The 13,730-nt window shown below is 40.1% G+C and overlaps 1 long non-coding RNA gene across 1 annotated transcript in view; it reads right to left on the bottom strand.

Moving 5' to 3' along the window:
• Positions 1 to 9,761: 9,761 nt before the first annotated feature.
• LOC103279704 (uncharacterized) overlaps positions 9,762 to 13,730 on the bottom strand; it is a 158,779-nt gene continuing 154,810 nt past the window's right edge. Inside the window, exon 4 of the long non-coding RNA XR_010004333.1 lies at positions 9,762 to 12,812. This is a non-coding gene — a long non-coding RNA (uncharacterized LOC103279704). The remainder of the gene's footprint in view (positions 12,813 to 13,730) is intronic.

A 13,730-nucleotide genomic window follows, 5' to 3' on the forward strand; every position in this document is an offset into this window, starting at 1 on the left:
TGAAGAAAGTTTCAAACTAAATTAGGTGCTTCTTTATTTTTACATCTATAATTATGTTATGTTATTGATGCAAAATCTTTGTTGACTTTATTTGTTGGCTTTATTAATACAGTAAGAAAAATCTTGTTACTGTACTTTCTCGGTGCAGATACTGTTTCAATATGTTTTCTTGCATATGTTTTTTTTTGTTTTGTTACTATGTTTGGAATTATTTTTTAAATAAAATTATATTTTTTAAAATCTTGCCAGTGGCACTAGTGCAATATGGCATGTATGTAATTTAAATGTGGATTGCTGAAACCTGTGTTAACCAGCTCCAAGATCCAAACTACACTTTGAAGCATGATCTGTTATTGACTTGCAAACCCTGGATTGTTTAAACTGTGATTTGCTATGGGATCTAGACCTATATCCATGGCTTGTCCTAGGCTCATTTTTATAACTTCACATAAGTTGGCAGAAACAAAAGAAGCAAGACAAACCAGAAATGTAGAGGAGAAATTATAATTTAGCTGAATAGCAGTCAGGCGTTTCAGGATTTAAGCAACAAAATATGGTTTATTATAGCATATAGACATGTTGTAGCCTGAAACATTTTGTTAGAATAGACCCATCAGATCAATAAAATTTGATCTATATGTGACACACCATTCATGAAACGTTATAATAATATAATAATGATAACTTTTTTCTTATACCCCACCCCATCTCCCCAAAGGGACTCGGAGCGGATTACATGGAGATGGAGCCCAATAGTACAACAATAAAGCTCGATATAAAATACATTCCAATTACAATGAATTAATACATAAAACGTATAAAATATCATAAAACATAAGCTAAACAACAACCAATAACTTTCAATGAAGTTTCTGTACTTGAGATTGATCGAAAGTATCCAAGGCCCATGTATATCTGGAAGATAAATTTGATACCATTGGAGGTGATTGTTCACAATGGCAGGATAGAATATGAAAACTTCAGAAACAGTTAACAATGTGACTCTATCCAGCAGCTGGCATTCACTAGTGGCCTCCCATCCAAGTACTAACCAAGGCTCGCCCTGATTAACTTTCAAGGACAGAAGGGATCTGGTGCAATTAAGGCATGCATACACCAACATAGGGCCCCTGGTGGTGGCACAGTGTGTTAAAGAACTGAGCTGCTGAACTTGCGGACCGAAAGGTGCCAGGTTCAAATCCCGGGAGCGGAATGAGTGCCCGCTGTTAGCCCCAGTTCCTGCCAACCTAGCAGTTCGAAAACATGCCAATGTGAGTAGATCAATAGGTACCGCTCCGGCGGGAAGGTAACGGCACGCCATGCAGTCATGCCGGCCACATGACCTTGGAGGTGTCTACAGACAACGCCGACTCTTCGGCTTAGAAATGGAGATGAACACCAACCCCCAGAGTCGGTCACGACTGGACTTAACGTCAGGGGAAAACCTTTACCTACCTTACATCAACATAAATCTTATTGAGTTCAAAGGCCTTAACTTCTGTGTAAATTGCAATAGGATTGCAGTTAGTGAATTAATTCCACATCTCTCTCCCTCCCTGTCTACCTCTTTATAAAATCTCTTTTGAAGATGATCTTAAAATCATTTCGAGAAACTCCTTATAGATTCAGAGTTGACCTTTTCTTTCATGCTGTCAAGATCATTGCAGGGCCCTGCTTTGTTACAGACAGGCATCATTTGAAAAAAGTAAAATATTACCTCTGGATCGGTAAAATGCATTGGTAGTGTAGTCTCCATCCAAATACTAACCAGGTTTGCTCTGCTTAGTTTCCAAGATTAGACCGGATCTGGTGCCTTTAGCATTTTTGGCATAGTCTCTACTAAAGGAAATTGCCAGAATAGAGAGAGCCAAAAATTAAGGAGGAGGGGAAACATTTTGTCTGGATATATAAGATGCATTGCATCTTGTCAGGCCCAAGTATAGATAAAACTAATAGAAATGATTTCTGCAATATGTAACAAAGGGTACTAGTGTTATGGTTCAAAATGGAGGATCATTACTAAAGGCTATATCCCTATGAATACTAGATGGTGGGAGAGAGCAAAGACTCATGATTCCTTCATACTTCATCCAGGCTATCCTTCACCCTCCCTCCTTTTATTTGTGTACCTTTCTGCAGAGTTTCAGTGTAGCTTGACATTGTATAGCATGTGTGGGAAACTCCTATTTGAACACTTGTCATTCCCATATTTTAAATGTACCATCCTGACTCCCAAGAAATAAAAAGTTACAAACCACTAAAATGGGACGAACTTCAAATCTATCATAAAAGTAGGATTTTAACAAGCTACTCTCTCTCCCAGCTTACAGTAAGTCCCACAACCCATTTGCATTATATGAATAATGGTGCTGAACTACCTTAGTTATTATATTCAGGTAAGATGTATAAACTTCCTTGAATAACAGAGGTGGGCAGCTATTAGAGACTGACAGTTCACCACAATCGTTGTGGTACCCAAATTCCAAAATTAATCCTGCTTCCAAAATATTTGTTTTTGAAGGTATTAGGGTATAGGATTTGCCATACTTCAGATTCCTGAGCTGTTTTAGGACTTCATCAGATGGTTTGCCACCTCCGTTTCTACACACTTCAAAGACTGTTCAAAGACGGACTCCCATGTAGCCCATCAAACAATGCAGGACTGCTTCCCATGATTGTTTGTCTCCCCAGCATGGGACTCCATCTCCATAGCATGTTGGAATAGAAGGATTTCTAAGCCAGGTACAAATCAACTCCATTGCATGCATGCCTTAAAATGGATATCTGTCCATGGGATAGGAAATGGTCGATTTCTCCTTTACAGTCTGTTTTATGAAATGCCCCTTCATGATCCTTTTGTGCATTAGAGGTTTAAAGACAGTGTGGGTCCCATTGAAAGAAGTGTTTTGCTTGTCTCCTCTGAAGTAAGGGGCAAAGGACCCCATAGAAATTGTGTCTTAAGATGATGCCTTGTGTCTCCTCTAAGAGGATGGTTGAGCTATAAGTAGGAGGAGACCATCCTGTGTGATGGGGTAAGTAAATTTTCCATCTTCTTTAAAGATGGTACCCCATGAAATGCCATGCAAAAAGATGATTCCCCTGCTTTCTCCCTCTTGAAGTCCTTAGTCTCAAGAGAAGCTCCCTTTTCAAGAAGTGACCAAAGTTCAATTTCTAGGACAATTCCTTGTTTAAGAAATGCCTTTCCTCTGCCCATGGGGCCATGAGAGGCAAAGAAACATTGCCTATGAATTCCATATAGTTTTCTTAGGCAAGGAGTGCTGAAAGGTGGTTTGCCATTAACTTCTTTTCAAATATAGCCTCCAACATCTAGTATTAATTCATTCAAGTGCTAATCAGCACTGCCCATTATAATCTCAATAATGATGATGATGATGATGATGATGATGATAATAATAGAAGTATAGAATCCAAGAGTTTGGAGAGACTCCTAAGGGCCATCCAGCCCAAGCCTTCTACTATGCAGCAGGACACAATCCAAGCATTCACAACACATGGACAATGTATAAATACTATACAATACTACACAGGGACATAGACCCCCTCTACCCTCACCACTTTCACAGTACACAAACAACCAAATACATACTAAACATAAAGACAACCATACAACAGACATTCAATACCACTACTACCTCAACAAGTTCTCACCAACACCACCAGACAATGCCACAGCAACGCGTGGCCGGGCACAGCTAGTGTTTTATAAATAAAAAGAAGACAAAATACACCTATCTTATAATGCATTTGGCGCACCTAAGGAATTTATTGCATGAGGCAGGAAATTGGCTTTGGAGCTAAAGTGTTGTTCCCTATCACATAATGTGGTATGCATCCCACTGCTGATTTGCGTCCCCCACCTCCGTGCTTTGCCCGTCTCCAGCTGTTAATGCATAAAGCCAATCCACACACCCAATCTCACAATGTTCCTGTCATATAACTTGGTACAATGGATCCCTTCTGCTTTTCTTCCAGTAAGTTGCCATCAAGAGACGGTATTATTATTTAATATTCCAATCTTAATAATAATGTCTCTTGATGGCAACTTACTGGAAGAAAAACAGAAGGGATCCATTGTACCAAGTTATATGACAGGGGACATCCAGATGTGTTATCCTGCTGGGAGGCTTCTCTCATGTCCTCACAAGCTAGAGCTGACAGAAGGGAGCTTACCCCATCTCGTGGATTCAAACCAGCAACCTTCAGGTTAGCAACTCAACCTTTAGGTCAGCAGTCCAGCCGGCACAAGGGTTTAATCCATTGTGCCATCACGGCTCCTATTATTATTATTATTATTATTATTATTATTATTATTATTATTATTATTTAACACAACAAGATGTGTCCACAGTAGACACTCTGCTGGCTGTTGAATTGGATCACATGTCGGACACTTCCCAAGTGTCTAGGGCTGTGTGATGTATCAGCGAATAATGCGAGCAGATTCCTGTTAGGTGGCCTTCTGCAGCTGGCAGGTGGTAATTTTATCGGCGCCGATTGTGTTTATGTGCAGGCCAAGGCCTTTAGGCACTGCACCCAGTGTGTCGATCACCACTGGGACCACCTTGACTGGCTTGTGCCAGAGTCTTTGTAGTTCAATCTTTAAATCCTCATATCGTGTCAACTTTTCCAGTTGTTTCTCCTCAATCCTGTCATCAGCTGGGATTGCGACATCGACAATCCATACTTTATCTTTTAACATGATCATGAGGTCAGGAGTATTGTGCTCCAAAACCCTGTCTGTCTGAATTCGGAAGTCCCAGAGTAGCTTGACATGTTCATTCTCTGTAACTTTTTTCCAGCTTGTGATCCCACCAGTTCTTTGTCGCAGGCAGATATTATTATTATAAATTAAGGGACAGCAGGACTGTGGGAAAACAGGATTATAAGGGTGTGCAGACATTCAGTCACAGAATCACAAATCACTGCAAAAAGAGGTGTATGTATCACTATCACCAATAACACATCCGTAGCGGAATAGAAGGTTTGTGCAATAAAGTCCTAAATCAGTATTATCAGCTGTATACTTAGGCACTTCAAAGTTGTTTCCCAATCCTTGCTGAACCCAGGGACTGAATCTAGGGCCTGAACCCAGAACGCTTTCAAGCCAAAGGCTGCACTATGCCACTGAGCTACAGTGAGTTCTTATCTAGCCATTAACAGGCGCAGCCTGGTATCGGTTTCATTTCTGTGTGCTCAATGGACAAATTATTTTTCTTTAAAAAGGATTAATTGCCCTATATAACACCTCGATTGCATTTCTCCTTCATACTTTCTTGGCCAAATAAACGTGCTGTTTTTACTGCTGGAAAGGCAGGTTTTGAAAGATGGCAGAATGTCAGCTCCTGGATGGTTGGTTTCATTTAACAGGGCTACCCATGAATTTATGAACTGTTCCGTAACATCTTCTGCCAGCACGGAATGGCAGTCTTTAGGCAGAAACCCAATGTGTGTTTAGCTATATAATAAACACAGTATTTACATGGTCTGTGGACTCCCGTTAGGAGCAGAAGGGAAAACGTCCACTTTCTACATATACATTCATTTTGTTTCTTCCACTAAATGACATTTTGCACAGACTTCAGGGGGTATTGAGAAAGTTATATGCCTTCATTTGGAAATACTTTTAACTAAACATCTGACAGTGATCTGATTTCCCATCTGCTACTTGGGTGACACAATGTGCTTTAAGATATTGTTTCCGGATTTTTAAAGGTGCTTTTGTGCATGTTTGTTTGTGGGTATGGGGTTTTTTTTTTCTTTCTTCCTCTTGAGATGATTGCTGCACCTAAAGAAATTCAGCTCCAAATACAATCGGCTGGTTCATTTCTTAAGCAATAAACAGCAAGCCGGGGTGGGTGCTGAATAAGCATGCTTATATGGAATTTCTCTTTGAAAAGCCCACTCGTTAAGGTCCTATAACACTTCAGTTGATATTTCTGCAGTGCAAACACGATAGTGGGAAATTAAGTTGCCCCGGCAAATTCAGTTTCAGAGAAATTTGCTATGAATAAAATGCTGCTGCCGGCCTTAGAACATTGAATTTCTCCACCAAATAATATCTTAGAAATACCACTTCAGAAGAAATCAGCTCTAAATAATTGATAAATTTGGTTTGTTTAGAAACCTTTTGACCCCTGTAATAGAAAGTAAAAACACATTTCAGTTATTAAAGTCACATATATTCCCTCTGGTAGGGGAAGCTTTTAATTTTAAGCTGGGCTCTGCTGGGGCCATTTGATAAAGCTAGGAAAAATCTTTTCAACTGCTGCTGGAGGATTTGGGTCAGCTTCCCTTGGGAAAATGGCAAAAGATAAATTTGTAGCTTTTCATTTTTAACACATAAGGAAACTTCAGAGATTTTAAACATCAAGACCTATTGGAACTGAAAGACAGACTTTTCCTCTCTCGTCCTCTCTCTCGCCCTCCTTTTCATCTTCTCCCCCAACCCTCCACCCATATAAAATAACTTTACATTCTCTTGTTGTTTGACTATTTTTCTGAAATATGGAGCTCTAATGGTTTGGCCTTTCTAACACATGCTGCTTGAGGCCATATAAACATTAATTTTAAAAATAGAAATAGTATTCATTATGACTTTTAACAATAAAGTATATTGCTCAAATTTAACTATTTTAAGATAGTTGAAAACTGAAATCTCCCTTTCGGAAAAAATACAAGTGGAAATTTGAACATTAGCTGTTTTATTGAAAAGATATCCTCCTCAAGCTGTCAGTTCAGGTACTTAATGCTTAAGTCAACTGGTTTATTGTCTTTATGCCTCATCCTTTCGCCAGTGAATTCCCACGTAGTGTATATTGCTTTTCCTCTCATACAATTATCCACATAACAACAGGTAAATTAGGCTGATTGGCAGTGATTGACCCAAAATCATCCAGGACTTGTCTACACCACCAAAATAATCCAGATTTAATTCAGATTATTCTGGGCCCTTCCGCATAGCCATATAAACCAGAATATCAAGGCAGATAATCTACAATATCTGCTTTGAACTGGATTATCTGAGTCCACACTGTCATATAATACAGTTCAATGTGGATTTTATACAGCTGTGTGGAAGGCGTTTCTGAAATACACGCTCATACTATACCTCAGTTATATTGTATTGATGTAACCCAACAAGCAACTATGCCAGTGGGACTCTGCCAGGAACCTCTATGGCCAAGAAAGCAATGGCAGTTCAAGCAGAAAGAAAATTCACAAACCTATCTACCTTCCCTCCACCACTTTCCCAGTGAATTTATTCCACTGGAACAGATGGTAGATACAATTCCTTCAAATTCTGTGGCATGAATAATCCAAAGCAGAAACTTTTTTATTTCTTGCAATGAGGCTGTTCTCAACTGGGAAGTGAGGGGAGGCCCTGGTGCTCCAGATTAACGAAAAAACAAAAACAAAAGGATATGTAATATCACAATGGGCCAGGCTGTAGCGCAGCTGGTTAATCACCAGCAGCAATAGATCACTGCCGACCAGAAGGTGGCAAGTTCGAAGCCCAAATCAGATTGGACACCTGACTTCCAACAGCCTAGCTTAATGTCCACCTAAACAGTTCGAAAACAGCTGCAACTGAGTAGAAAAATTAGAGACCCCTTAAGCAGAGAGGTTAATTTAATTTAATTTATGGCACTATAAAACTGCAAGTGATCAAAAAGCAAGGAGGAAATACTATGATAAAAAAGGACTCAGTGTCATAGTGGATTAAGCAACAGCTCCTCCAGTGGCCAGAATTGAGCATAACCTCCAGAAGCCAAAGTTGGAAAATGTTGAATTACCTCTGTCTGTATGTGTTGTATGTCTAAAAACGACACTGAATGTTTGCTGTGCATATGTGCATTGTGATCTACCCTGATTCCCATTTGGGATGAGAAGGGTGGAATATAAATACTGTAAATAAATTAATAAATAAAATAAATGAATATACCCCAGCAAGCAGCACTAGACATGAAAAAATTCTGGTTCTTGCCACCCAGCAATCCGTCTCACCACCCCTTACCCAAAAACTACCCTGATCTAGATGGAACACATAGCAAAACACAGCAAGAGACTAGATATTACTGGAAACTGTGGAGTAAGAAGTGAGTTTTGGAATACCATATTAAAACCTAACAGAAGCAATTTCACTGCTAAAGGGATTATATATATCATATGTCAGGATCAAGGCCACTACAAGGTGAATATGATTTTTTCTTAATCCATGTAGGCAAGCCCTCAATGAATTTAGTTCCACATGCACACTTTATCTCGGAGATGATCTGGAGTGTCAAATTCTGGACCAGACTGGGGATGATTTTAGCTGCTGCCCTGATCATTCACACAGCCACGCTTACTCTCCCCCTCCCATTCTCACTGTGGCAGTGGCCAGTGGGTGCAACATAGCTAGTGCCAATCGCTCTTCAGCTGGAGTGACATCAGCCAGAGTGCCAGGGCAACAGGGGAGAAGGAAGTAGGGAGAAGAGGAATTGCCTCCTTTCCCCTCTCCCTTTTCCAATCATCTCAACATTCCAGCAGACATCTCTCCAAGCGACAAGCAACAAACATGAGCCATATTGCACCTACTGTCAACCACTACAAGAATAGGAAGTAGATGATAAGTGTCATCCCGCATGCCTGGGTCGCCTGAGCCTGGGGAATGCAGGATAGCTGGGTAAACAATTGTGGACATTTCTGTCTCAGAACCAGCCCAACTGCTTATAGGAGCCCAAAGTTGTGGTTTGCTCTGGATTCTTGGGGAGAATTCGGATCAAATCGCAATTTTTGCCAAGGTAATTCAAAGCCGCCTTGCCTAGTATTAATCCAAATCAATGCCATGTCTCATGGAGCTGATTCTCCCATCACTTTCAAGACAATGGGTCAGTGTAAATGTGCCCTAAGTGAGGAAAAAAACTTGGATTACCAAAGTTCCAGTCCAACACTATAACCATTAACCATACTTCTTGATATTCGTTTTTGTAATAGAACTCATACTGATCTAGCAAATTTTTGTGTGTGTGTGTGTCAGGAGCAATCGGAGTTGCTTCTGGAGTGAGAGAAATGGCCGTCTGCAAGGACGTTGCCCAGGGGATGCCCGGATGTTTTGATGTTTTTCCCATCCTTGTGGGAGGCTTCTCTCATGTCCCCGCATGGAGCTGGAGCTGATAGTGGGAGCTCATCCACACTCTCCCCAGGTGGGATTCGAACCTGGCAGCTTTCAGGTCAGCAACCCAACCTTCAAGTCACGAGGCTTTTATCCCCTAGGCCACCTGAGGCTCTAGCAAGTGTGCTTCTGATGGAACAAGGAAATAAATCTTTTAAAAAAAGAATATAATATACATTTACATCAGTATAGCAACTCACTTCATGATCATGAGAAGTATACAAAAAACAATCTAAATGTTGCCTGAGGTTGGCAGCCCTTTAAATGATTGAAAGGTCCAGTGTTTTCAACATTTCCTGAAATGATACCTGATACCAGCTTACCTGATTCTTCAAGTCTGCAGGCTCCATCTTGGGATGTGAACTGAACCATGGATTCTGTGCTTCCAATATCTAGCCTCAGTGATTTGGGGGACTTTTCCGTTTTTCCCCTCATTGCCCAGTCTGATGAAGAATCAAAAGATTGCCTTTTAAATTATGTTTTAGTGGCCCAGTAAAAGTATTGCCCATTCTTGTTTTTGGTTTTAGTTCATGGATAATAAACCTGCCTTTTCTTTTTTGCTTCAACATAAAAGAGCAACTTTTTATCAGATTCAGAAACAGAACTCATCATAATATATTGCATATAATATAAAGTGCATTCAGCAATCTACTATTGATGTAAGCATTGTGCATATACCGAAATGTACAGAGAAAAGTGTCAAGAAATGATGAGAAGAATATAACGCACAATTACTGCATGAAATAAAAAGGCAAAAGAAATTCCCATTATAGTAGTAGGCCAAGATTAACACAAATCTATAAGAATTAAATTAAAACGAATATCTCCTGTTAAAGAATAGTTACCTAAACAATGAGGAGTTGTACAACAGCTTAATGTAGCAAATTAATGACATGTAAATTACACTTTTCAGTTTGTTCAGATTCCAAGAACTTGAATAATAGCAATACAATGTATAGCTTAGTTCAGAAATTCTCTTCTTTGGGAAGGTGAAGCTTTTACTATATCTGACAGATGAACAGATGATTGGGATTTTCCTGTGACATATAACTGTTCATAGGGCAAAGGGGTCTGTGGAGAGAAATGCTTACATATTAATATGGTGGGCCTTTTTTCAATTTGATGTTGTGGACAGGCAGTTGAAGGTAGCAAACACCTTCTGTTTCAGTTTCATATTTATGGTATAATGGGCAGATGAAATGCACATTAGGTAAACCAGTTGTGCATGTAAACTCTGCTCCTGGACTGAAAGAACTTTTAACAAACCAATATTGACAACATTACCCTTGAGATATTTGGCAGAGATATTTCTATAAAGCTATTGAAGCTTCACTTGCAAGAGCTCTTTCCCTGATTCATACTTGTGCAGCCACTTGCCTGCCACAGTCCCACCACTTCTATAAAGTCATTGTGATGTCTCATGGGCCATGTAGTTCCGTTCCTAGTACTATTGTGGCAGACGAAGAGGAAAACATGGGATTTACACCGTTTCAGCCAGAAACGGAGCCCTTGCACCTGGAGGATGTTTGCCCTCAAGACGTCAGCCAAACAAGCCTTGGGCAGAATTCTCCCCCATTTTCTCGAAGAGACAATTATAATAGAGATAGAGGAAATAGGGAGGCGAATCGCCGGAGCGCCAGAATCGCAGCCAAACAATTAGCTGATTAAGTCTGCTTCCCTTGGGAAATTCTAAGGAGTCTTGCATCTGGACTAAGTTGAGTTTCACTTCTAGTTCTCCAGGGAAAGTGTTCTTCTGGCGGGAAACGAGACCCTATTTAGGTGTTTGCCGCAAGGGAAACTTTGCGGAGTCAATTCGTCAGCTGGAGGAGTGAGATCGTGTGTAGACTTTGTACTCCAGTTCCCTGTTTCCCGGATCAAGTTTCCATCCTTGCCTTGTCCCGCGTTTACCACGGACCTTGTTTTTGCTCTTGTTGCCTTGTTTCAAGTCTTGTTCTAGCCAAGTATCAAGTTTGCTTTCCAGCCTAATTGCCAAGTTTCTATGGACTTAAGGACCTTGTCTTCTCCCCACACTTTGCTTGGCAAAGTGTGTGTTTCGGTTATTGGATTATAACTTTGGACTTTAATATCACATATTGGACATTATTTTCCTGGACTATATTTGACCTTTCCTGAAAGGTCTACTTCTGAACTATATTCTACACTTGTTTTTATTGACTTTATATATTTCCTTAATAAAGATATTAGATAGATTCTGGTCTCTGCGCATGGTTATTGGTGCTCTGCAGCCTGGGTCCTGACAGTCATATTCCATAAAGACAAACAAATTATTGCTGGGCCGGGCTAGCACAGGGGGTTAAACCGTCAGCTATAGAAGATCCTGCCGATTGGAAGGTTGGTAATTCAAGCCTGGGTCAGGATGAGCTCCTGCCATCAGCCCAGCTTCCGCTCACCTAGCAGTTCAAAAACAAGAATATAAGTAGATAACTAGGTACCGCTTTGGTGGGGAGGTAAAAGGCACCCTGAAAAACATGCCAGCCAAAATCCAACCAGAAAAGGTGTCCATGGATGACAGGCTCGTCGGTGTGAAAAATGAAACAACAGCACCTTCCCATGGCCGAGTTGAGCACAGTGGATGCCGGAGAGGAAAAGAGGGAAGCCTTGCCTCTGTTTATGTCTTTGTCAATTGTATAACATCATTGAATGTTTGCCATATATGTACCTGTAATCTGCTCTGAGTCCCCTCAGGGAGATAGAGCAGAATATAAATAAAGTACATTATTATAATTATTATTATTAGAGGGTGCCCAGTTTCAATCTGGAACCAATTCACATCTGGATCTGGACCTGTTTCAGACCATGCTAATCTGGACTCAGTCTGTTCTGAGCTGGGTGCACACTTTGATTCACACACCCACATAAAATTTGATTGCTTGATTATTCAACAAGACAAAATGATTTTTTTTAAAAAAAAAAACTAGTAAGATGAGCAACCACTCATCTTCATTACAGCTCTTTCAAGATCTACTACCAGCACAGAATGAAGAAACACCAGAGGAGATTTATACTGATGAGCAACAATGAGAATTTTGAGAATTCCATTTGTAAAAAAATTAGGATAGAGCAAGTAATTTTTTCACATTGGAGGATGACTCTTTTTTGAGATCTTGGGAGGACTTAAAAAAATAGCAAATCAATTGGAAGTCAATTTTCCATTTATTTCACATTTTTAAAAGGGCACCAAAATGGTCCATATTTGGCAGATTTGACCATATTAGGATACATATGGTGAAATCAGGACAGTCACCCTCTCTTAGCTTAACCTACCTCACAGGATTTTTCTGAAGATAACATAGGGAAGAATAAGGTCACACTTTGGAAGAAATGTTACCTGTAAAATAAAATGCAGGTTGAATATCCCTTATCCTGCCAGTCTGAGTCCTGTCGAAGGCACCTGATCTGAGATCATTCTATGCTTCTGGATTTACTTTCTTCCCATCTGGTCTCCACTCTCCTGCTGTCTCCCTCTTATTAACAAGTGCAGTCCTCTAAACCAAAGGGTCACATCTGTATTTTGCTAAGTATTCACTTTTAATTTGTAAAGTGTAGCAAGCTGAGTTCTCGTTTTGACTGGCAGTATCTTGCATGAACTTGACCTTCTGTTCCTCCTTCTTTTTTCCTGTGGGGTTAAAAGGTAATAAGAGAAATAGTTTTAAAAGTCAGATACTTGGACCAATGTGATACCTGCCATGTTCCACACATCACTTGGCTGAGTTATAAGTTTTGTCATACCCAACAAATTATGGAATTACTCTTTAATCATGGATATTCAAGTTCCTCATGTACATTTAAAAGTCCATCTGGTTGACTTTTAAACAAAAGAAGAAGAGGGACTCAGCAGCTGCCATTAGAATATCCTCTCTAAAAGTTTGCTGACATAAGAGACATTGTTTTGACTTCCCTTGATGTTTTTTTTGCTGGGAAGAAATCTTCAAGTTCATTTTGAACTAAGCTTTTGATAGAGACAATTCTAGCTCACTTTGTTTTTTTCTCTGCCAGTGCTGTAGCATAAAATGATAGAATTGATGGCACACAGAGGCCAGATCTACACAGCATGAGGCACTTTGAGGGATGGTGTCTAATAGTGGCAGAAGACAGCAGAGAAAACTATTTCCTTTGACGATCTATTCCTCCATTGCCTTTTCTACCAGTTTACAAGCAACTTAGGTCCCAATTGCCATTTCAAAAAGACATTGATTTTGGTCCTCCCCCCAACAGACACATAAAAGGCAGACTGCCCATGGTCCTTTTGCCCTGCCACTACTGCACCATCACCATGCCACTAAGTACAGTTAGTACATATCCTGCCAGGCAACAAAATTGCAGCCAGGGGTTATTAGCATAGAGGAGTAGTGCTATATTAGTGAATGCTGGCATTAAGCTCTCCTGAAGGTTCATTGTTGTGGAAAAACCAATGTCATGAAAAAGGAGAAAGTGGTAGGTTAGTATCAGTGTTGTAGAATTATTTTTTGAAGTATAGGTGCTCATCTGGATAGTTTCCAACTGCTGTCCTCAGTCTCAACCAAAGAGAAAAGTT

Source organism: Anolis carolinensis, chromosome 3, assembly GCF_035594765.1.
Source record: "Anolis carolinensis isolate JA03-04 chromosome 3, rAnoCar3.1.pri, whole genome shotgun sequence".
NCBI lineage: Eukaryota > Metazoa > Chordata > Lepidosauria > Squamata > Dactyloidae > Anolis > Anolis carolinensis.